Source organism: Ambystoma mexicanum, chromosome 9, assembly GCF_040938575.1.
Source record: "Ambystoma mexicanum isolate Mex_15411 chromosome 9, UKY_AmexF1_1, whole genome shotgun sequence".
Taxonomy (NCBI): domain Eukaryota; kingdom Metazoa; phylum Chordata; class Amphibia; order Caudata; family Ambystomatidae; genus Ambystoma; species Ambystoma mexicanum.
In genome coordinates, this window is record NC_090931.1 from 464,135,770 (window position 1) to 464,161,658 (window position 25,889).

Sequence of the window (25,889 nt, forward strand, 5' to 3'; positions counted from 1 at the left end):
AGGGTTAGGTTTAGGCATCTGTAATGAAAGTATCCCACCTGGCAAAGCCCACTCACCCTTGCATCCTTCCGAGGGCATCAACTGAGTACACATTTCGGTTGGGTCATAATATTTGTATATACTTATTTTTATGCTACATGAGTAACAGATTATTATTAATTACTGTGGGCCTGATTCACAAAGCGTTTTTCATGGGAGAACTCCGATTGAAAAATGCGTTGTTCGCCAGGCCCCGTATCTGCGCCCTTAGGGCTCTTCCAGAGCTTGTGAGGCAGTTGTTGCTGCTCTATCACATACTTTCTGTGGTTTCTCAAAAAAAGCAACGTTTTCAATTCAAGCAAGACATGTTGGACACCTGTTTTTAACCAAAACAGGATCTTGCGCCCCGCACACTGGAAAATGCGCCCCTGCGGTTATGTTATTAAAAATGTTATCCTAACAGCATCAGGGCAATGTGACACGCCAAGGGAAGGCCAGCAGATATTGCTGTGCTCTGAAAATATGATGCAAAGATCAAAACAGCTTTCCTGCTCGGAGGGGGCTATGTCTTAGTAGACTCAAATACAAACAGTGAGCTGGCAACCACAGATGCTTTGATAAACAAAAGGGATGCAGTGTTCGCTGTCCGTAACAATTCCAGACATTACATCTGTGAGCCGAAAAGGCTTTTCTGGGCACATTACTTGTTATAATGTTAATATATTTTACTTTTTTTGCAGTTACTTTTGATTATCCCAATTTACTGTTTTTAAACTTCACTCCAGTAGCCTATAGTTTTTTAATGGAGTATACAGCTGTGAAGTGGTCCCACGTTGAGTGCTGCCACGGAATCCAGTTTTAACTTTTCGGCCATCAACACTTTGCATTCTGGGCATTGGGACCTACAAATCTGGTCATGGAAAGTACTGGGTTGTAAACTGCTGCTCTCCTTGTGTCTGTGCTGTGAGCATGTCAGCTGTGGAACGCCGGTGGATGCTTGTGGAATGTTGAATGTGGAATACTGAATGAGTGTTTTCCCTGCAAAGTGTTCTGTTGAGGGTCATTTGGACGTGCGCTGTCTGGATGAGGGGGCCCGGTGGATGTCTCTGTATGCCTCTTGCCGAACATTCTTACCTGATACCTGTAACTTGGAAACATGTAACCTGAACTTAAGTAAAAAAAGATGTGACGTAGCCAAGGTGGGGGTTCTTCCTCCAAGCACCATGCAGGAAACCAGGTAAATCGGTAAGTTTATTTGTGTTCAGCTGTACACCATAAATCCTAGTGACGCACAGGGATATAAAACACTGGCCCATCCATGCACCAGCTCAGGTCACTCTAAATATCACAGAACATATCCTTCAAACAACACCAACATTCCACTGACACCATCACATTCCACTGAGAGCCGTCCCACTGACAACTAAGCATGGCGTAATGTACAGGAGGCACATTACTACAAGATACCACAGCAATCAAGTGCATTGTCATTTCTGGGGGATGTATCCCCTTTAACAAACTGCCCACGAAAATCCAGTAGGCCTGGTTAAAAGAGTCACATGGGCATGATGGGCTATTAGGAGGCTGTGCCAATAAGCAGAGAGCAGGCATGTGTGGTGGGTTGACTAGGGTGACCAGAATTTTAAGGCAACAAAACAGGACGTTCAACAACATAAATGGACTATCTCACTCCCACCTTATCGCTTACCCTCTCCACCCCATTAAACCCCCACCAAAATATCCCCCTCCCCTTAACTGGCCCACCGGCCGCCCCCGCATCCCTCAGTATTCCCAGCACTGTTCCTACATATAAATTGCACATTCATAACAAAGGAGCTGTTGCTCCGATTGATATTGGGTGCTTTGCTATTTACTCATTACTCAGCCAGCCTCTAGGGCAAGTATTTAATGGATGTGGCTGGGACTTGGAAGGTTGGCGGTTCAAGCCCACCCTGAGAAGGCAAAATTCTGCAAGTCTAATGAGGTTCATTTAGTTTAGAATTGTGGGCAGATTACGTAGTCACCCTGCGTTTCCCCAAAACCGGGACAGTGACACTCCCTTCCCCAAAACGGGGACAGGGTTTCTAAATTCAAAAATACTCTCGGGATGGGGGGAGACAGGGGGCCCAATTCTGGCACAGTCCTGGCAAAACCGGGACATCTGGTCACCGTAGGGATGACCTATGTAAGGCATGAAAATTCGACTGGTGTTCTTGTAATCCTAGATTCATAGTGGGAATGTACATTTACGAAGGGCAAACAAGAACTAGTCTAACTACTCACATTTAAAGTGAGACAGCAAGGCAGGTAAAAGGCATTAATCACGCTATGCGAGACCACGTTACCTTACATACCAACTGCCAGTCCCTGGGGCGCCTAGGCATCAACCTGCTGTCTCTACTTATGTCTGTCAAGGCTGTGAGGTGCCCATGCGTGAAATGGGAAATGTAATCGGGGAACCCACCATGGGTGGCAGAGAGGCAAGGGCAGTGCAAAGGGTAGAGTTATGGCATGCAAGTAACAGACGGCGCAGGAACGGATGGCAATGGGGGACGGATGTCATATTTTCTACAATTTCATGTTTGCCAGTGCTTGAAGTAGGCTATAAAATGTTCGCAAAGTAAATGCTTTGCCCAGTCCAAGGTATTTCTTAAGCATTGACTAAGCATGCAAACTGATTCCAAAATGCCCTATTTAAACATTAAGCCCTAATCATGCACACGGCACGAAAGATGTAAATGAACTAACTTGCAAATTAACATTCTCAAAGTAGTTTCCTTAACGCTTATGGAATACATGTACTGTTTGCAGAAGAGGAGGGGGTCTCCCCCCGGGATGACTTTGGCCACTGCACAAGCCAGCGAGCCGGCCTGCGCATAGAGCACCGCAGGGGATATTTAAGAGGGCAGGTAAGGTTCAGAAGCAGGCGATGGTTAGGACGAGCGTTTGTCCAGGTCGCTGCTCCCGAGCCTTGCCTGCGTTGGACCTTGATTGTGGGCGTCAATTTGGAGGTAGGGTTTCAAGGATCGGATATTGGTAGAGGGTTTTTCTTGGGATGGGAGAGCGGGAGAGCACAGTTATAATAAAAAACAAAAAATGTAAGTTACAGCATTATGGCGGATAGTCGGAGGTGCTGTAAATAAAGCACTTCCTGGGTGTACCTGGGGGCGATCTGCCGTACGGAGCACTGTGGGGCCCGTTCCCCGTCTCCTGGTGCCTCAGGAAAAGGGATATTTTTCTCCTGGTCTTAGCCGATCCTAGGGCCAAGGTTTTCCAGCAAGGTTTCAGTATTGGGGGTTTTTGTGCAAGGGCGAGCAGAGCACGACACCGGGAGTGTTCTTTCGTGCATGTCCTCAGATTGCGTCCTCAACTGTGTGTGCAGTACAGTGTAGTGCCGGCTTTCCGCCACCTGGGGGCAGTGCAGACCCCTTAAAGGGACAGCACAGTTTAGGATTTCATTCCTGTGGTGCAACGAAGTTACTCAAGTGGCGCGTATAAGAGAGAAATAGCTCTGTGTGCGCTTGCTATAGGGCTCTAGAGAATAAAAAAAAAAACATTTTAAAAAAATGGTTTTGTCATTAATCTATTAATTAGATTGGGGGGCACGTTTTCACACCCAATTTTCCGTTGCCGGGAGCATTTCCCTGCTTTAGGGAGTTAGTGCCTTCCTGCCAGTGGTGGGTATTATAATAAAAGGGGGATTGATTCAGGTTACAGGTAGGAAGGCTGGTATTGCTTCCATAACATATATCTTAAGTCAGGCCCCAGAGGCAGATATTGTTCAGGCTCGGGAGCTAGCCATTTTGGGAGTTGCGTCAGGGAACAGCATCATTAAATGGGTTTAATTTCAGATTGTGGCAGCATGGCAGGACAGGGCTCTGGTTTCAGGGGCTTGGTGGAAGCCCAGGCATTGAGGGAAGCCCTGAGAATTATTAGCAGGGCATCTAAAGCCCAGCTGGATCGGGCAGTGGGGGAAGTTATGGGGAAAAGGGGGTTAAGGGGCCAAGGGAGGCGTTAGTGGTGCAGGAACAGGGAAAGAGGTAGGCATGAGGCAGGATAGGGGCGAGGCTAGGGTCCACAGGGCCCAAAGAGGGGAGGCAGGGCAGAGGAGGGAAATCCCTTCAAAAGAGTGCAAGTGGACAGAGGAAGGCTCTATCCCCGCCTGTTAGTGAGAAAAGGGGACAATGCAGAACGACCTCCCCACCTAGGAGGGCGTTAGACGGAGGGTGTAGTATGAACCTCATGGTTCCTGAGGAGGTGGTACAAGAGGGCTTGAGAATGGCCCCTCTAGAAGACTGCAGAGGGCAGACTAGAGGGCGCAGCATGGCCCCTAGCACAGAGGAGCAAAGGGTGGAGGAGAGAAGCCCTCACCCAAGAAGAGAGGAGCAGGTAGAGGTTGGCGTGGCCCCGCTGAGAAGACGTCAAAGGAGCGGCGGGGCAGACGCCACGGGCTCACCCAAAGAGGAGCTGCCCAGTCCAAGCATGCGCTCGCAACAACAATGGCATTTCACTGGGGATAATGAATGGGAAGAGGAGAATGTTGGACAGTGGGAGGATGAGGAACAAAATGGTTTACGGGGAAGCGAAAGGGTGAGGAGGGGCTTAAGGTTTGAAGGGGAATTTCAGGTTGGGAGGAAGAAGTGCAAGAGGACAGTGGGGAAATTGGTTAGGGGACTCTGCTGATGTTTTTTGTCCCTGCAGCAGGAGCCCGGTGAGAAAAGAGAAGAGGAGTGTCGGAATGGAGGGCAGGATGCCGTGGCTAGGTCACGGCAGGGCAGAAAGAGGTGAGTGGGAGTGGTCAGTGGCATGGCACAGGTTGGGCACGAGGTGGGGACACACAGGGAGGGAGCTGGGGCACAGGGGACAGGCGGGTAAAGGGAGTCTCTGACTACGGGGTCCTTGGTAAGAAAGAGTGGGAAATGTGTATCCTCGTTGGAAGTACAAACTGACAAGGTGGCGGAGCCCGTGGCTCAAGGGGTGATTGAGGTTCCCAAGTAGAGGACTGCAGAAGGTAGAGGGAAGGACAAAAGGATGCCTTATAAAGCCGCTAGGTGTGCATTTGATGGGGCGACAAAAGAAAAGATATGGGTAGGAGAGTTTGTGAATGTTTTTAAACTCCTGCACAGGGAGGTGAGAGCAAAAGAAGAGTCTAGGGAGGAAAAGAGGGAGTTGGCCACAAGGCCAAAGATGCCGGTCACAATTGATAATTGGACGTCAGCATTTATTATATATGCAAGTGTTTACTGCGAGAAGTTTCCAGAGAGGTGTGTAGCATTACTAAAATACATGGGTGTAATAAGGAAGGCATTTACGGGTTTCGGGGGTTTCGCATGTGTGAGATACAATGAAGAGTTTAGGGCAAGGTTGGCGGAGGATAGCCAAGCAGTGTGGGGAGAGATTGACATGGATCTCTGGCTACAATGGAAGGTGCCTACGCGGCCAGCACCAATGCTGCATACAGCGAGCGGTTTACCTGTGCTATACCAGCCCTTTCATGGTCGCCCCGCCAGGGAGGGGGCGGGGAGGAGGCAGGGGTTAGCCCTCAGCAGCATGTTGGGTGTTCAATAAAGAAAGCTGCATGAGAACGGTGTGCAAGTTTAAGCACAAGTGTAGTAGATGCAGAGGACGGAATCTGGTTTCGCAATGTTTCCAAACAGGGGACAGAGGGAGAGGGCTGGGAACAGGGCAAAGAGTTGTGGGGGAAGGCTCAAACTCAAGTTGCAGTTCTGGAGGAGTGGCTCAGTTTACCGTGATAGGGAGGGGGCCAAGAGTTTGGGGAAAGGTTTTGGAAATGGTTTTTAAGAGAGTTATCAAAGTCCAAGGATGCATCGGATGCAGTGCAAAGGCCAAAGATATGTGGACAAGGCGTTGCCTAAGGGATGGGCATTTTCATGTCTATGGTTGTGCGCATTAGCTCTGTTGGTGCAGCAGGTTTTACTTACAGTCTGGGTTGTGTAGGAGGGTACATTAGCTGGACAATTTGCAGTGTGGCAGGCAGAGAACAGGAATGTCGGAGGAAGTGGAGGTTTTTCAGACATTAATGCAGGAATTGGGAGTGCCATTGGCGGTAGGATATAACTGATGAGCGGTGGAGGTGTTGACCTTTCTAGGGAGGGAGTTGGATGCTGTGGCATGTCCTCACGCTTCCCGCACAACAAGATGAGCAGGCTTGTAGGGTTGCTGGAGAAGGCAATAAAAGCCCGGAAAATAATACTGAGAGACATACAGAGTTTAATGGGGTATCTCAATTTCAAGTGTCAGGTAGTGGCCCCGGTTTGCATTTTGGTAGAAAACAAGGCGCAGGCTATGGCAGGTGCTAAATGCCCACGTTACAAGGTGAGGTTGGCAGGAGCAGTCAGGGAGTATTGCAAGTTTGGCTAGGAGTAGCAGAAGAATTTACTGGGGGCAAAAAGGGGTTACATCAGTTTGTGCTTGAGTAAAGGAGCAGAAGAGCGGCACACAAGTTAAGTGTGCAGAGATGCTATGTGAAGTGAAGGTTATGTGGATTGTAGGACAGGGACAGGGGTGCATGTTTGGCGCCTGGTGAAGAGGGGGGAACATCAATGAGAGTGAACTGCATTGACGGGGGCAGGTTGGCCCCTGGTGCAGTGGGGTGGAACAGTGATGAGATGGAGCTGCATCGACGGGGGTGCGGGAGGGCCCCTGGTGCAGTGGGGGAAAAATTATGTTATGGACGTAAGGTGCTGGAGGGTTGGGCAAGGGAGAACAGGAGGGGAACAGGATAGCAGGGGAAGGAGGTCTAAGGTGGGGAGATGTTCATTTATCAGAATTAGGTGGATAAAGATCTGTAGATCGAAGACGGATCAGGAAGGAAAGGGCTGTGGGGTGCTTCTGGATGGAGGTAGCAAGGAGTTGTGAGAAGGGTTGGTCTTTCAGCACAAGGACGAGTCGGCAGTGTCAGCAGCACAAGTTTTGAGGGTCATGAGGAGGGTTTGGTAGCCCGGGGGAGAGAGAGCAGAGGTTTTGGAACTCATTCTTGCAGGAAGGGGGCGGCATCTAAGGTAGCAAGATGGGTCCATCAGAGAAGGAGGTTAAAAGGCTGGGGCGTTGGAGTTTGGGAAAGTACAAGGGGTACATCAGAGAGTTTGGGAAAGGGGCCAGTTAGGAACGGGGACAAGAGCAGGGGGGGTTGGCAGTGGTGGAGAGAAACTCTTAACAATTTTTCTTTTGCAGATGTGGCAAGGAGGAGTGGTGAGTTGCGGCAGATATGGATTTGTGGACATTCAATTGTAAAATGGGCAGGGAAAGAGGCGGAAAAACGGATTTTTGGGACACCGCTGGGTTGTCCTCCATTCCGACACTCCTCTTCTATTTTCCCACCGGGCTTCTGCTGCGGGGACAAAAAACATCAGCAGAGTCCCTTAACCAATTTCCCCACTGTCTTCTTGCACTTCTGCCCCCCAACCTGAAACATATTATGGTGGGAACTGTATAAACATAAGCAATTTATACTGGCATGCCATTAAGCATTATTCCCCCTAGGACGAAATATTAGGAGTCCTAAGGAATAAGAGATGTATACCAAACAATAGAAGCTTCCAAAAGATATTAGGATTATTTTAACCAAGGAAACATTAAGGTTAGTACAAATCCATCAGCTTCATAACACTCTCCATCTTATCATGTGATCCCCAAGATGTTCATCTAGACTAGACAACTATCATTGAACATTAGAACAACTTGCAAGTCCCCATTATGATATGTATACGGGATGAATAGGAGCCAATAGGTTTGAACAAATAAGGCGTTTGGCAATAATGAGTACAATTGACTGCAAAGCATTAGATAAGGTTTTGAATTGTGATGGAAATATATTCTGTATACTTGGGATACGTAAGTGAATGCTAGACATAAGGATGTTAAGGATGTAAAACCAGTAGGTTTAGAATGTTCATTTGATAAAAAGAAATGTGAAATAACTATGATTCAATAGTTATCCATTTGTTATCTAACAATGATAGATCTTCAATTTTTTCTAGAAATATTGTGAATGTACATACTTGCCCCTAAAGAAGAGAATTTCTCTCGAAACTCGTTGGGCCATATAAAAAATAACAATATTAAAAAAGCTTCTTTTTTAAAGCTTCTTTTTTTTTAAATGAAAACTATTGCAGGTCTTGTAAGATTATTTGTATGATCAAGATTAACAATTAAATTTAGAGTGTGTTACACAGACATACATTAAGTATCTCTCACAAATTATTGGGCTTATTATTTAAGCCATTGAAAGTGTGCAGGCGACGAGAGTTCCTTTACAAGGAACTTTTCTCTTGTTTTTTGTGATTTACAACACATATGCCAGGGTTGACAGTCATCTCCCCTGCACCTGAAGCCTACTCTAAATATTACTGTTACACAACATAAGAATGTATCAAAGAAACTGGTGTTTGACCAAATTTAGGAGTGCATAGTGAATGAATTGGTCTTTTGGACAAAGTTATTGCCAAGGAGAGTATGGAGGAGTGTGATGAATGAAGGGGCAGTAGAAAGGACAAGGAAGAAGATTAACAGCAAGATGGGGAAGTTTTGTAATTCTTTGGGGGTGCAAGCGCTGGAGCATCAGGAAATAATTTATGAGGATTTTTCAGTTTTTTACCGCAGGACGGAGTGCATCTATCGTTATTCGAAAACAGTTATTTCCTGGTGGACGCTAGGTTGGCAGTGGAAGACAGAGTAAAGAGTTGGAAATAGAGGAAAACCTAGGGTGGGGTGGGGTGGGGCAGAAAGAACACTTCAGGGGAGGGTTTTTCTGGTGCCAGGGATATGGCCCTTTGGAGGAGGGGTGGGGGAAGCACAATGGGTTACTAGGACGATAAAGGAGGGAGTGGTGCTGTTTGCATGAACGGGCTACCCTTGGGGTACAAAGAGGGGGGAAGAGGTATTGAAGAAAGACGGGTGTGGCATCGAGGAGAAGATGAGAGAAAGCGGGAATGAAGGTTGAGAGGATTTTAAGGAGGCAGAAGGGAGGAAAGGATAGGAAGGGAGGCATTTTAAATGCTTTAATTATTTAATTGTGGGGGAGTGGAATGTTTTTTTTTATTTGATTGTTTGGCAAATGGTTAAAAACAGATATGTTAGTCTAGGTTAGCGTTTTTTGTGAGCTGTGGCCTGTCACATTAAAGAACCTTTTCCACTTGAAAACGAATATGGGTATTTTTGTGCAGTAAGCCCAAAATGCTTACCACTGCTTGGAAACTATTATTGAAACATTCCAACTGCTTGGTAAATGCTTTAGAAATGTTACGTTAGGATTTATCATTGTATAGGGATGTCACCGCTGCAGCCAGGGTAAGCGTTTCCCCCCCAAAGAAGAGTATATATGTCTGTTTGCATGTTTGAGTGATTATATGTGTGTGTCAGAGAGTTTCAGAGACTTTAAGAGTCTATAGCCCTCATTACGAGTTTGACAGTGCAAAAATAACGTGCCAGTAATTCCGTTTACCGGCACGTTTCCGTACTGGCATACAAGTTTGCCGGTGGGGTGGCCGGAATTGCCTCCAGCCAAGAGCTAGAGGTAATTCCACCACCCCACCAGTAAAGAATTGCTGGTAATACCAGAAAATGCCCCCATGGAGTCCTAAAGGACCCCATGGAATGGGGATTAACATCCCTTACCGGCACTTGTAATCTGCCGGTAATTTCAGCAGAAAAAGTGCTGGTAATGATATTACCAATTTGGTGGTATCCAGCCGGATTTATGGGCAGGATTCCCCCAAACACACAGTGAGGCCCACTGTGTGCATGTGCATAGTTTGTACGCATAGTAGGTTTTTATGTGTGCATGTGTATGTGCTTTTGTAGGTGTATGTATGCACACGAATACATGCTTTGACATTTCGCCTGTCACTCACCTCTATTCTAAATCCTGTAGCTGACATAATATTTGGAAATAAAGATGAAAGGCAGGAAAATGTCACGATTGACAAAGCCCTCTGCTTTAAAAAAAATATATATTTTACAAGCTTTATTGCTACTGGCATTAAAGACAAACCAGCATGAGTGTTCTTTTGAGGAATGGCGACCTATCTTGGCCCAGGCTGCACAGGTGTGCTTGCTTACAGTAGCATTATGTTGACACTAAGAACAAAGCAATTGGGGCAAGCAGTTACTCGATTGTCTAAGCTTTGAGTAAAGCACTTTGAAAAAGTTCACCGATTGTTTATTAATTAATTGACATTGATGGTTCCCTAGCCATGCCCAGGTAGGGCTTAGTAAAGGCTTTGGGAGCAGTATTCTTGCTCAGTCAATGCTTAAGAATGCCTGGCGTTTTGCCTAAGGTGATTCTTCTCCCTCAGCTTGGATTCCTTCAAAGGGCTGGCACCACTTCCTCGCAGGGCAGGGGTGGACTGGGAACCAAAAAAGGCCCTGGAAATAACTTTCCAAGTGGCCTCATATTACACAATTTTAGCGAGCCCAACCCTTTTTCCTATGAGAACATTTGCAAACAAAAAGGGTTGCCACACAAAAAAGGCAGAGGGTCCAGGGCCTACCAGGAAATCTCCAGCAATCCCTTTGGGCCAGTCCACCACTGCCACGGGGGTCAGGGGCTAGAAGCCTCCCTTCACCATTCCAGTTTCTTTCTGTGCAGTCAGGCTTGGGGTGGGATCCGCCATGAGATGGAAGGGTACAGAGGCCTCGTTTGTCGTCTAAGAGCAGGACTCCCAGCAACCTTGGAGCAGAAACAGGTTAGTGACGTCAGGCAGGCCTTTCTTATACTTTCAGAATGCTGTGTATGTTATAGGACCTGGGAGCTAATATCCCCACCCTATCCCAGGCACAACACTGTGGAGGGTGTCAGAAACATCACCAGCCTCAGTATTTGCGAAGGATTAAAATACGTTTAGATTCTTTGCAAATAAAAATACGTTTTTGCATTAAGGAACCAGTGAAAGGCATGGCTACTACAATACAAACGAAAGGTTTGGGAGACAGAGGGTCTCGAAAATAACAGGGAGAGTGCCTAGTGCCGCATTATTGACGACCCTCCAATCTTTATATGACTATTCAGTCGGTGATGGACTCTCGATAAATGGTCACGATTATTTATGGAGCAAAACTGTAGTGTACTTAGCAATGCATAAGGGAGGCTTCTGCATACTGTGCACAGCAGTATCACTTCTGGGTGATCCCCATTTTAGCAGCCAATACAAGTAAACCACATTAAGGTAACCTTATTTGTAATGGGATCACATAACGCGATTAAGTGGGGAAACCAGTATTTGATCCCAGGTTTCCTAGTCCACTGATATCAATTTGGCATTTGCCGACAGCTCTTCCCACTCCAACTTTACTTTTTACACCAAGGAATAATTATTTTTCAATAGTTTTCATTCACGGCCTAAGCAAATACGCTTGAGAAAACTACCTGGATTACAAGGTATTGAGTGCACTGGCCACTCTCTGTTGCACAGTCTCTATGTACAGGAGGGGCAACTTCCACATATGAATTGGGGTGATATTGCGTTCTGCATTAGAAGCTCAATGAGAGCATTCCTGCACAGACTCTGCTTTCAGTGGAGGGCCTGCCCATTCACATTATGCCATCGTGCACCTCATCCTTCCCGCTCTCTCTCCAGTGCTAAACCTCACAGTCGCTGTGATTGGTGCTTTAGGGCCCTCGCCTCAGCCTTCTGCCTTCTCCTAGCACTTGCCTCTGGGCACCCACTGGCCGTTTTGTCTCAAAGGCCTGTACTTATTGTATTGGCATGTCATCATTCTTTACCAGGTGATCTCTGCCAGGCATTTAACCTTTGCTCGCAACGGACTCCCTGGCTCTTCCCTCTGTGGAAGTTATAGCAATTACCCCCTTACCTTTCCCTTCTCTCGCTCTGCACTTGCACACTCCTAAAGGCCTAGTAGGACCGCCTCGTTCCTGTTTATTAGTTTTATTCTATTTGCCTTGTTTGTTCCCATGTTCCCTCCCTATTTGGGGGCTTTGAAACATAATTTCTTGATGTATAAGCGCCTTACAAATGCACAATAAATAAATAAGTTACGGCTTTTCACATTTGCAGTTTCAATCCATTCCAAAAAGGCCTTCGTCCCAGAAAAAAAGGGTAAGAAGGACTTGGCAGGAGGGCCTTTTATGGGAGACTGCTATAAAATCAACAAATTCACGCTATCTCGGGGTGCCTGCATACTTTCCGCAAGAGGGTCAGCACGTGGCAGCGGCTGCATTTTGTTTGTCTTGTTTTTTTGCCAGCAGCACTTGCTCTACCCACCCCTTGCAAGTATCTGTCCCACTCTTCCTAGTTGGAAAATTCAATATCAACCCTCCTGAATCTCACGCCATTGTAAGAAGCTCACTGCTTCCCGTAAAATCTTGTATCTATTGTGCATTTTTTTGTGATCAAGAGAGCATTGTTCGTCCTATATATAAATAAATTAAATAAAAATACATAAACAAATATATTGATTGTGCACTCTGTCCAAATCATTTGGACACTAATTCCCTTCTTTAAGCAGAGGACAGAATGCAGCATATCTTTTAACTATTTGTATTGACTTTTTGGGCACCCTGGCACCTGGCAATCTGCCCCACCCCTCAAGCTCTGAGGTCTGTCATTTGGCAACACAAAGGTGATGGCTGGAAGGTTTGAATGACTTGCTCAAGGAAACCTTGCAGACCTTCGTTGTGCACCCTGCCAAGCCATTACAAGAAGAGAAAGACCATATGCAAATCAGGCTTGGTCCTTCACCAAAAGTGTCAGTCCAGGCCGAACTGCTAGGTCTCATCTCTTCTGCACGAGACCACAAGCAACCCCAAACATGTTTTGGCCTCAATGGTTGTCAGTAGTGAGACGCAACTTGGATCTTTAGGCACTGCAACCATGGGTGATGGCTATGGCATACCCGTGCCATCAAGGTGAATTCAGCAAAGCAGAAAGGTGATGTCTGGAAGGTTTTACATGAATCACTTCTAGGTGATCCCTATTTTAGCAGCTAAACAAATAAGGCACATTGCTGTAAAGTGACTTGCCCAGGATTTACTGAAGGAGGCAGCCAGCGATGGGGGAGGGACATAGTTGGCAGTATTGGGTCAGGCATTGACCTTGCTGGATCCCACTCTATTTCTATGAAGCACCTTTCGCGGCACAATGAGATCAGATGGTTACTGGATCCTGCCAGTGGAACTGACATCACTCCATGGTGCTTCAACTGCGTTCAGGAACATTATTGCAAATGTTGACTTGTAGAGAAGGAAGAAACAATATATAAACCAGGCAAGGGGTGATCTCCGAGCCTGGTTAGAAGAATGAATGCTTGTAGGCAAACCTATATGGGTGGTAACATTGAAAAGGAGTCTATATATGTGAATGCAACTATGGCACATTACCAGAAATGATGACATTGGGCCTAGCATACTACAGCCTGCTCACAAATAATCCATCCAGTGATTCTGTGTGCCTATGTATATTTCTTTGTACAGGATTTGACTCCCCTACCCTAAGAGGTAATCTCCGACTCTTACTTTCTCTCGTTTTACCATTAATCCAGAGTGTATCTAACATAACAGTGTGTGGATTCCTATTCCCACAGAAAGCATCCACTGTACATTCTGGCTGGACCCATACATGCTTTACTCACCTTATGCGATGTTAAAATTATTTCTAAAGAGCACATTCACCAATCAACATCTTGGTGCTAAAGAGACGCCTACAGGGATGGCATCCGGGCAGAGAGACCTAACCTAAAACAGATTTAGTTTTAAACAGCATCTAAAGACAAAGTAATCCTCAGTGGCCCGAAGTGGATGCAGCAGTTGATTCCACAACCGAGCTGTCCCCGCTCAAAATGCTCGGCCCCCTACCTGGGAAAATCTAAAGCATGGGATCTGAACAAGATGTGCATTCGGCCAGAGAAGCGCTTGAGAAGACACATTGGGGCAGAACTTCAGTTACAAATATCTTGCACCCACACCATAGAAGTCACAGTGAACTATACAAAGCGGTTTAAACTGAATTCACTTAGAAACCGGGAATCAATGAAGAATTGGAGAGATATGAACTCCATATGGAGGTTGAGTTGTCAACCTTATAGCCAGGTTTAGCAGAACCTGAAGACGCTTAAGATAAGCAGGTTGTGCCAAAAAGAGAGAATTACAGTAGTCTAAACAGCCACTTTGCGCAACACTTTAACTTCGTAATGGCCATCATGGCACACTGCACTCACTTCGGCTTCGACTGACAAAGATGCTGAGATCTTAAAACCAAGATCCTTAACCAAGGAAACTGGTGACGGAAGAGGTCCAAGTGAGACGGGCCAAAAATATGGAGTCCAGAGAGACACAGCCGAAGGGGGACCCACCTCCGGTTTATCTCCGTTTAGTTTCAGCCAATTGATGCTAATCCAGCCATCCACAGATTCCAAACAAGATCTCAGCAGAGACGCAGTCTCAGATAGAGACAGATACATCAAGACGGACAATGATCTGCGTATCATTCACATAAGCATAGCATATGCCATGGCCATGGGACTGGATGCACTTTGCAAGAGGCTCATGCAAGTACAATCCTTGTTTGGGCCATAGGGTGAACACAAACCACTTTTACTGCCTCTCTACCATGGGCTTGCAAGATATCTGTTAGAGTAACATGCGCAGAGGCAGTAGGTTCCCTTGTTGCTGTGTGTAGTCTCATGTCCAACCTCTTTAACACACCAATTAGGATTCCAGATTATTTGTCTGATTAGGTTCACATCCTCTCTTGTTCACCATAACGATCTGCTTTTTCCTCTTCTTCATTGTTCTTAATTGCCTCGCCGCCATGTCTGCTCTTTCTTCCTGATCACCCTCCTGCTGTATGTGCTTGCTTGTCCCCTTACATGAGCTTAGCAGTTACCTAAAACTAGATAGGGTGCTCACTGTGCACCTCCTGAAAACTTCTTCAGAAACATTAGGAAGTTATACCTGGTTCACCAATAAAATCCACTTCCGCCAAATAATTGCAATCCAATATGGTGTAACCTTTGGCAATCATAAAGAGGAAAATAAATTACAAAAAAATGTTCTCTCCCACTAAGTGTCCCTTGTTTCCCACATCTTTACATTCAATTTTGCACTTGTTATTCTACACTTATACCTAGAACACCTAGTGTAAACTAAGTTTACTATAACTATATAATCTCCCATGAGATTCCTTACTCATGTTTACATTCATCAATCATATGTTTCACATTACCCATTGTCACTGGGTCCAGTAGGATCAATAGAGAGGTGACACAGAAGTTTGGGCTAAAGCATGCCACTTTATTAGAAATGTATACAGGCCAGGTTAAGAGAAATATTTCTGAAAAAGAGGATTACCTTTGGGTTTTTAGTTCTTAGTCAAGGGTCCTTTCACTGGCAAGTCTCTCAAATAGAGTCCTAGGGTTCAGGTGTCCCCACACTGCCCGTTTGACTCTTCCTTTGGGAGCCTCGGGTGTTTCCACATGCTAGACCAGAATGACAGCAGACTTCAGGGCTTGGTGGTATGAATGTGCCCCCCCCAGGCGGTTAGCAAGCTAGGTTTTTGTGCAGGTATGAGTAAGCAGACTTTATCATTTCCATGACTTGGGGTCACAGTTCTAATCTCCTATACACCATTCTCATCTACCACCTCAATGAGTCATAACTATCTCATAGCTCAAGACTTTCCAGTAGTGGTGGGAGCCTTGGTAAATTCCCACCTTGACTACTGTAATAGTCTTATGACAGGGATCCCTAGGAAACCAATGCTAAGACTACAGAGGGCCCAGAATGCGGCAGTCAGGCTAACGGCCCATCTGGGTAAAAGAGATCATGTGTCCACTGTAAGTGACTCCAATCCAGCAATCCAACTAAGTCAATGCTTAGTCTGGAATGCCCAATGGAAGCCCTTATTAATATGTTTTTATGTCAAATTCTTTGAATCTGGATGATGAACCCTTATATAACGCCCCGCTCTTTGAATCCCCCTAACCTCACTGAGCCAAGAATTAGGTTTGTTTTGCAAATTAAAAGGTTTATTGGAAAAATTAAATGATATATCTAGATCACACTTTTATGAACAAAGTAATATCTGATAGCACACTTATGAATATAATAGTGGTCAACAATGGGTAATATTACAATAGCACACTCTCTTTAATCAATGAGGAGTTGATATAGAAAGAATAAGGTAGCAGAGAATACTTTGTATGGTTTCAAGGAAATGCAAGGTGGTAAAGAATGCAACACATAAATAAACTTGATATGGTTTCAACAAGAGATAATATGATCACTTTTTCCCTGGTGACAACTCACTCCCCCCCCCCTTATGCAATAGGAAGAGATGGAAATGAGGACACAAAGGTTTCAAGAATACAATTAATAATGCAGTTCAATCCCAGTTCCCCCAGCAAGCTTAGAGAAAACAGGTATGATTTAAAGCAGGCAAAGTCCTTTTAGATGTGATTGCAATGAATTGAAAATGTGATAAAATGCTTTTAACTCACTAAAGGATATTCAGAATAAGTGATAGTTACTTAGATTGGTTCAGGTCAACACTAACAATGATTCCTGAATGATTATCAGATTGAAAACGAATTTCAGCAGTGGAAGGCAAGAGCCAGCTATTTTGACAGAAAATGAAATGGAGCCAAATTGCAATTCGCGGCACTTTTTCCGCGTGCGTAAATCGTGATTACGGAAAAACTATAAGGAGTCGTTTTGGGTTTGTTGGAAAGCTCAGGTTCTTAGCTTTACAATGACAGTTACATTCGCTTCTAGGACATGCGGTTCAAAAGATACGGACGTTTTTGTGGAGGTAGATTTTCAAAAATAAAGTCAAGATTTCAGAATGACAGATTACGCTTTTACAGATTTGAAATCACAGGATGGACATAAAAATTCTGAATGCAGCTCTGGACAGGTTGAAATGGATGGGATGAGATTACTTTAGACTAAGAGATTGGTTCTGTACAGTTATTAACAAACTGGAGGGTAAACACCTTGCACTCAGTATCTGTAATGAGAATTAGCTATATGTAGCTCTCTATTGTAAAAAGAGAGTTGTACTTTGATTGGTTCAAGGTGCAGGGGAGAAGGATAACAACCCTGGCATATGGGTTGTACATATACATAAGGACAAGAAAAAGTACCCACTTGGGAAACTCCCGTCCCCTGCACTCTAATGATGGCTTAAACAAGCTAAAATAATGTATATTTCCAATAGGAAAATCAATGTAGATTTAGTCAATGGATTGCAATCTATGTAAGTACATAGCATTCATAAACATAGGTTTTGAGACAAAAAATTATTTAGGTACAACTTGAAAGTAGATTGGTTTTCCAACGAAGATTTATTTTTCATAAGCATATGCCCAATGTGTTTCGAGATAATGTTCTCTTCATCAGGGGCTGGAATGGTTCATACAATAATCAAAGAAGTTCTGAAGAAATATAAAACAATAATGTCAGAATACATAATAGTCCAACTTGTTGTGTCAAAGACAAATATTCACTTAGACAAACTGCATGGATACTCACTCCTAGTTTCGGAATGGAATGGAAATGGGCCTCGTCAGTAATCTGGTCAGGTTTGGACCTCACTTGCCACAGGACGGTCTCAGGCACTGGTTCTGCTCACAGCAAGGCACGGCGGTCTGGTCTGGCCTCTTGGACTGGATCAAGCGGGTTCTGGATACAGTGCTGCTTTCTGGGTTTGGATCTGGTTCTGGCACAGGGTTCTAGCCAGTCGCAAACAGCACAGCAAGGCTGTTGAATAGTTTGGTTAGGTTGCTGGATTCTAAGGCCTGCTGAGAAGAGTTCAGCTTTTGGGTTAGGCCCCTGCTAGAGCTGGGTTCTAGAGCTTTGTTCTGGATCTATCTGGAGTCTAAGTTCTTCTGGATATTGTCTGGATCCGGTCCGGCAGAGTGCTGCGCAAGAAATCAGTTAAAGTGGAAAGTGAGTGTCCCTAGCTGGGTCTCAGTGTTTTTTTTAATGTGTTTCAAAAGTAGGTGTGGAGGCTGACATGCTGTGCCCAACCCACTAAGGATTTGATAGGTTAGAGGATTCCCTGTGACCTGACTGGAGAAAGGATTAGTGAGTCAGAATGAGCCATCAGGTGTCATGTTTATGGCAGAAGCTGAAATCCCTCCCCTCTGCTTTTACTTAGAAATCAATTTTGCATAACCAAACATGCTTCCCAGATACACAAGTTGTTGAGAATACATGTACACATCACAGATTAATTAAGACAGGTCTCTGTTCAACCCTGATCTTTCTAAGAGCTTGGGTTCAGAAATGACAACCTATTCGCAATTGTGGTATGTTTCGCAATATTGGTTTGGCACCAAATCTTTCACAGACGTACACACCCTCTCTGAGCATATTACTATAAGTTGTTATGTTTCTAGCATAAACACTGCACCCACAATATTAATAAATCCCGGGGTTTGGTGTCAGAATATTGCACGGATTTCAGCTTAGTCTCAACTGTGAGTGCATGTGTCATATTAAGAATCCCAAAGTTGTACATTTCTGTCAGCTTGATACAATATTTTAGAAGCATTTTCCTTAAACATATATTTGGTGCAATATTAAATCCACAACCCAGTCTGGTCCGCCCCTAGAAGCTTGGTGAGTCAGATGTCAAATGTCTTGTTTCTCCCAGAGCAGTGTTGACAGTTACACCTCAAACCAGCATATTCTATTGATCCCAAAGCCCCCATTGTTCCTTCCTCTGGGCTGCAGAGAAAATGTTCTCCTCTCCTGATTTACATGTCAATGTGACATCCTGTGCTGTTGGCGGTAAGACCAGACCAGGTGTGAATGCTTCCCATGGAAAGCAAACCTTTTGAATTCTGAACTGCATCAGGCTGCCTTCTAGTCAATTGCAACTTAGTTCCTTGTGAAAAAAAATATAACATTATAAACTGAAAATAAGCAACATATCTTTAATCAAGTCTTTTTCCACATTAAATCAATGTGTGGCACTCTATATGGTATTTTGATAGACTTCTCTGCTTTGGCATATTTAGCTTCTGCAAGACAGCTCTCCTGTAAGGATTTAGAAATCGCCAGCACCTGTCAGAGGCGAGCAAAGGTACTGCACCCATTTTTGACAGCTGTCTTTAAATCAAATGTCTTTAACATGGGATTTTGTCCTAATAACATATGAATCTTGCTGACGTTGTACTGATGTGGATTCTTGCAGTAGAGTAATGTAGAACACCCAACAAGAAGTTGTATCCTTTTGGTGGTTTTGTGAGCCAGGATTTTAGCAATTCTTGACACCAAATAAAACGGATTTTTGAACAGCTCTATATTCCTATGCACTGATTTTGCTCTGTGTGCAGCCAAAGGAAGGGGTCTGGTAATGGTCTCCTGTATTAACACTGACAGAGGCCTATCTGTCAGGTTTTCACTGCGCTTTTTCTAATGATTTCCGGCGCGCAGCATGCTTTCCAGTGGCCACTCTAATGTTTCTGCTGCCAGCGATGTTGTAGGGCTTGGATGTGTGGCTGAAAACATCCCACACTACAGCCAGGAAATCATTGCACTGGCTGATGGTGGAGGATCGCATTAAATTCAAGGTGGCATGCCTGGTGTATAAATGTTATTATAAACTTGCACCCTGATACTTGAACACCAGAATTCGCCACCACTACCCATTCAGAGACCTCCGATCAGAAGATAAACTTCTGCTATGTGTCCCGAGGACAAAACGGATCTCTAAAGGTGACAGGAGGTTCTCTGTGTTTGGGCCTAAGCTGTGGAACCAGCTGCCCTTCAGCATCCGCTCATGCACCACTCTGGCAAGATTCAGAAAAGAACTGAAAACCTTCAAATTTAAATGAACTTACTCCCTTAGGGTTACTTCAGGCTCCCACAGTGATATTCTCAATCCTTTAGTTAACATCTGCACCCAAATGCAGTTATCTGCCTGGTGCGCGTAAGAAATGATTCAAATTCAAATAGCTAAGTGTGGTTCCCTCATGCACCTCCTGTTTTCTCTTTTTCACTTATCTTCTTCACCTTCTCCTGTACCTCATAATCTCTTCACACATGTTCATACCGCTGCCCATATTCAACTTTAGTGCCACAGGCTGATTGGGTGTCTCCTCCTTTTCCTCTAAACATCCAATGTCCTCTCAAATCGTTACACTCCCTTTCTTTTTCCTCTCCTCTCTATCTACTTTGTCTTCATGTCCATCCTCTGTGCCTTCCTCCTCAATGCTCTTCAACTCCTTCCAGCTGATGCTAGACCCGACTACCTATGTAAGATCTTGCACTCCTCCAACATACTACTACTCTTCTCTCCTAGTTCCTCTGTCTGCCAGCTCCCTCTCACTGCTCTTCCTGTTAATCACCTCTGCCTTATTCTCCACTTCACTCATCCTCTTGCTTCTGGCCCCCTCTATCCAGCCTCCACTTCCTGCTCCATTTCTTTCTTCTCCTTTGTTCTTCAGCACTCTGTCTCATTCCCAAATCACCCACACCATTCTCACCCAGCTCCTAGGTTATGTAGGAACTTTGCAATGCCCCCGGTGAACCCCTGCGTAGCCGTACTGTGGTTTGAGCATTTATTAACGCCAGCAGTCATCTTAGAGCCACACTAATTTGCAGTCTGAAGTGGGATCTGCTGTGGCAATGCGGGGAGCAGTGTTCAATGTGTATCAAGGGGTTCTCTTGTGCTAGCATTCTTGAGGGAAAATTTCTTCATGATGCGTAAAACCTAAATCCTCATTCCTGGGTGGCTCTGATATTGTACCTTCAATGTTAACACTCCTCTGCTATCATGCCTCATGGGAGATGGAGGGCTCATGACAACATCACGGGCCGACAATGAGGGTAAGCAGGGCCACAAGGTTCCAGGTGGGTTAGGAGTTTACACATGCTTGGGGTCCTCTTAAGAGGTTCATTATGATGCACCAATGTGGCAAGCCACTGCCAAAGAGCCAAGGCATGGTAGGTGGGCAAGGCTATCCTCCCAGCAGTGCTTCCCGGCCCAACATTGAGTAGAGGGCCTCTTGGCCACCCCACCTTCTACCTCAAAGGCAAGACAGGGGACTTTGTTACACTATACAATCCTTCTTCAAACAGTCCTATTTATGTATAAAAAGGGAATTTAAGTTTCTTAAATATTTTCCATATAAAATAACAAACACAAGTGTAAGGAAAATGTAACACTGTACATTGTATCACAATTGTTAGTGTAAATTGTTACAGTTCCTCATCTGCTGAGTGATAGCTTCGTTGGCAGAAGACTCAGCAGTTGTCGAAGATGTTGCCTCTGTGGCAAAGCCCCATCCCAGAGAGTGGGAAATTTGTTGAGAGGGACCATGTGGGTCAGGAACGGTAAGGAAAGGATGTTCTAGCTCTCTCCCCATTGGAAAATTCTGCAGCCAGCCCACCCAAAACGCCCCAAACCACAATTCTAAAAGGGGCTGAAACAGAGACAAGCTTACCTTACGTGCAAGGTTTGCTATTTTAATTACTAAGCATGATAGCATGGTTGGTTAAGCAGACTACAAGGACAAATTCACCAGTCAAGCGTGGATTGCGGAAAGGTAGCAAAACCACATACACTCTTGAGTAATAGTATGACGAGGGCCATGGCAGAATCATATGGCTGCCAAAATAGGGCCGCATGATTCCAGGATGGCAGCCCAAATGTGCACAGAATTAGTGTGCAGAGCCCAGGCCAACTATAAGCAGCCACAAAATGATTGGGGGCATTAATTAGGACGTATATTCTATCCTGTGAGACCCATTATCCTGCACAGGTGTCCCACTAAAATCCTCAATGCCCAATTCCCAATAGCACACTAATATAAACAGGGGTTACGGTCATGAGAGGGCATGGGAGTTAGGTGACAAGAGGACAATGTGATGGTAGGCAAAGAGTGCAAGGGCAAACTGAGCAGTGGGTGAACGCAAGAGATGGAAAAGGAAGGTCAAGGAACAGGCAACACTCATGGAGGAGGAACGATTACAGGGGTGGCAAGATGAAGCAGCAAGAAGAGAGATAGTATGTAAAAATAAAACATCAGGAAGGTAGACCTCTGAGGGAGAGGTTTGAATTTTAGCAGGGACAGAGTAGGCAGAAGGATAGGTAAACGTGTCACCAGAGGGGGTTGGTGGGGAGAGATAGGAGGGGAACATCAGAAGAAGAAAGAGTCTTGAGCTGAAGGAGGGTAAGAGAGGAGGAGGAGGAGTGCGAATTAAACAGAGAGGTCCAAAAGATGGTCAAATCATAGAGGTGGTGTTGATGGGAAGGTGGTGAAACCATTGTGACCTGAGCTGGCCTGTTACTCATTTACTAGAGAGGTTGTTCTGGTCCCACAAATCCAGAATGTGCCAAAGCCAGTATCACTAATCTACTCTCTGTCCAGTAATCAGGTGAAAGAAATGATATCCTATGTGAGGGATGGGCAGCTTGGAAGAAGGATAACAGGAAACACACTGGGTATACACAGGAGCAACATGGAGCCTAGCAGTAGAACAAGGACCAAACAAAAAAACAGACAACAGGCAGCATCCAACAGTGGTCAATGTACGGTTGTTGTAGAGCAACACAATCACCTCTCAGCGTCTTCACATCATGTACCATAGTGTGTGCAGCAATGACGCTGCACCTCCATGTCACCTGACCTGCTGATGTGCAGTACAGAGAAGATGTGCTTCTGCAATCCAGGACACGTAGTCCCTCCAAGCTCCGAGCCATCATGGAGCACACAAACTCCCTGACCAGCTGAATCCATGCCACCGCTGATGAGGCAACCTGACCGATAGGCTAGTTGGGAGCCATATCCTGGACTCGGTGGGATTGGGAAACTTACCACGAAAGCTAAACAACACTTTCCGTCTTGTGTTCTGGGTTTCATGATGAATGATGCAAAAGGCGTGGGATGATGTAATGTGGGCTGTCTTATTCCTGTTAGTCATCCAGTTAAGCTCTTAAGCCTTAAGTAAAAAAAAAACATAGGAGACAGCTACCTACCACCACATTCATTCCACATCCGTCCCAAACTGACATCCACATGGAACATTAATTCAAAATGTTCACTAAACATTCTCTGAGTTACATGTGTAGACAGTCTCCAGTGAGGCTCATTAAGAATCCAGTCCAGGAAGACTTGTTGAAAATCTGAGCCAGGCAGCCTCGTTCAGAATCCCAGGATAGGTTAGCTCATAAGTCACACAAGACGGGCCCTGACTCTAGCAGGACATTAGACTGCTTGATTGTCCTGTTCTAGTGCAGTGTCCCTGGTGGGCAGCCATCATTCCACATGCCTTAAAATGAACGCACGACAGGCAGGGAAGAAATAGATTGTAACTGGCAAGCTTAGCAACCATTGCCCAGTACGGCCACTGTATACTACCGCAACCTTGAGAATTGTGAGTGACTCCAGTTCGTCACTCAGGAAAATTCCCCCTGACCCTAAATTGTGACATATTTGAACTGGACCACAGACGTTTTGAGGATCGGAGGTCTGGACACTGTAGCCATTTTCTCACTTATTTTGGTTAATCCCTGAGCCCTCCCACTCTCAAGAAAAGTTATCGATATCTGGATATGTATTGTAGGTGTCCAGCTTCTCAGCCCCTTGCATGTTCCAACCACTTAAGGTAAGGAAAGCAGGAATCCTCGGAGTAGGGGCTTTCACTGTGGTGTCATGAGTGTTCAGTGATAGTCGAGGGAAGGTGAAACTCTCATGCAAAACGAGAGGGGCCAAGAGTGGACTGCTCCAATACAAGGGGCACCGTCCGTTAGGAGCGCACGTATAACAGAGCTAGAGGCTAAATACTCTGAAGATGCTGTGGAAAATAATCCACAGAGGGAATGAAAAAGAATATCAACACATTTCATAATGGTAGAAAAAAACGCATCAAGACATAGGAAAATATCAAGATCAAAAACAGTGGTTTGCTAAAATATCTTTAAATGGACATAGACAAAAGAAATAGGTGATGTGTAAGCATCATAGTAACAGAATAGCATACATCAGAAATCAATAGTTTCGAAAAAATACTTTGAACACCACGTTTATGATGTATTTAGGAAAGGAACACTGGAAATAATCAAATATACAGTTTCACAGAACAAAATCAGAACATTCACACTGTATGGTGGGTGTAAATGTCTAAATAAGTGCTTGGATTTCGGCTGATGTGGCAAAGAAACATTATACAGCCCAGGATGAGAAAAGGAATGGAAACACCAGTTATGGCTTGGATGGGGGAGTTTTTCCAAAGGGGAGTTTCTAGCATCCTAAAAAGCTTAAGGTGGTTCCGTATGGATACTTCAATTCAATGTCAATGAATTTTGTTATCAAGGCAGGGTTTGAGGCCAGCTGTCTAATTGCAAAGCCGGAGACTCAGGAGGGAAGTTCAACAAGCCAAAGGTGGTGAGAACCTTTGCTCTGACAGTAGGGGTGGAGTGGATTGTAAAAGTAAATCTTAATTATTTCCTTCTTCCTCAATTTATTTGGCTCTACCAATGTGCAAAACCACTTCCTGAGTCCTAGTACCAAACTCAGAAACTGAAGCTTCTGCCTCAATGTATTTGGCGGAAACACTCACTGATTTCCCATAGTGCACTCACAAAAGGATCTGGATCAATATATTGTGCTCCATCAACCAGCAGCACCGCTCTCTGCGCGCTAATGCCACACAAACAACCTGGAGGTTCTGCTTCAATGTATTTGACTCTGCCAACCAGGGGAGCAACCCTCCGAGTCCTAAAATATGGAGGATCAGCATCAATGTCTTTGTCTATTCCAACCAGTGGAGCCAATGTTTGGCTATACCTACTAGAGGAGCCTCTGATACCTTGTCTGCACTCACCCTATGCACCAGGACCACCCCCCGTTACTAACCTCTTGCTCACTCGTTGATACAAGTGTATGGTACTGTAGGATAATGAATTACATCCACCATTACCTTTCCATACAACTCCCTTGCTGATTGGTCCAGCAATGCGTGTGGTATGTGTCTGCATTCCTCTTCACTAAGCTTGCCTGTCCTGCACATACTGCACCACACCTTCCACCAACAACAGGAGGCTATGCTTCAAGTGGTTCTGAAGGGGTCCTGCTAGTTGATGGTGCTCATGAGTAATGCTTTGTTACTCCCGACAAGGGGGGGCAGAAAGATGGTAGGGCGGGTCCAGAGTCAAGGTGGAATGGGGGGTCTTGCATGCTGGGGCATGACCGCGGAAATGCTGGATTGTCATTGGACACTCCTTTTCAGCCTGACACAGCTGCAGGAGATGGCAGTACTCGCTGTGTCCGATTCACATGATGTGTGTTCCTTTGAGTTTGGCACTCTCTATGCACAAGCAATGTAGGCTGTGGCATTATGATGTGTTTCTCTTACTTGGGTTACCCAGATGTACTGTCTACTGGAAGAGGTTGCATATTACACAACCTGCTTCCCCACCTGACAGTCACACAGAGAGGCAAGCTGAAGTAGTCCAACACACATAACCCAATTGGTAGCGGCATCCCGCTCCTTATGCTCTGCCTGCCTCTCTTCAGCCACTGCCTCCCCCTTCTGAAACACCATCTCTTCCTCCTAACCACTCAAAATACATCTGCCCCCTCTCCAAATTATGTCTCTCCTTACTGGCTGACTACTTCAACCTCTGACACGGATGTTGAAAAGTAGTTCAGCTCCTCATCTTGTCACCTGGCACTCCCTCCAAATAAAGGCACATCCTACCTATGATCACACAAAATGCAAATGTGACTAATGTGTACACAAAAACTGATGGAACCTTACCACTGCTAGTAACACCTTTGTAGTGCTCACTATTGCAGTACCTTAAATTAATAAAGAGTAGACTATGGATACCCAATTTTCTTAATAGCTTTTTTAGGTATGCAGTGATAAAATCATGGCAAAAATGTCGCCTGCACAACAAATTTGCGGCAAAAATGCTGTG

At 45.1% G+C, this 25,889-nt stretch overlaps 1 protein-coding gene across 4 annotated transcripts in view; it reads right to left on the minus strand.

Annotated features, from left to right (window-relative positions):
- Positions 1-25,889, minus strand: part of COL26A1 (collagen type XXVI alpha 1 chain) — a 1,569,010-nt gene that overhangs the window by 1,429,036 nt on the left and 114,085 nt on the right. Inside the window, exon 1 of one of the 4 annotated variants that reach the window (XM_069614998.1) lies at positions 3,141-3,339. The exons of the other annotated variants lie outside the window; for them this stretch is intronic. The gene's annotated coding sequence lies outside the window, so the exon portion shown is untranslated. Of the gene's footprint in view, positions 1-3,140; positions 3,340-25,889 lie in introns of those variants that run through there. 4 annotated transcript variants of the gene reach the window in all.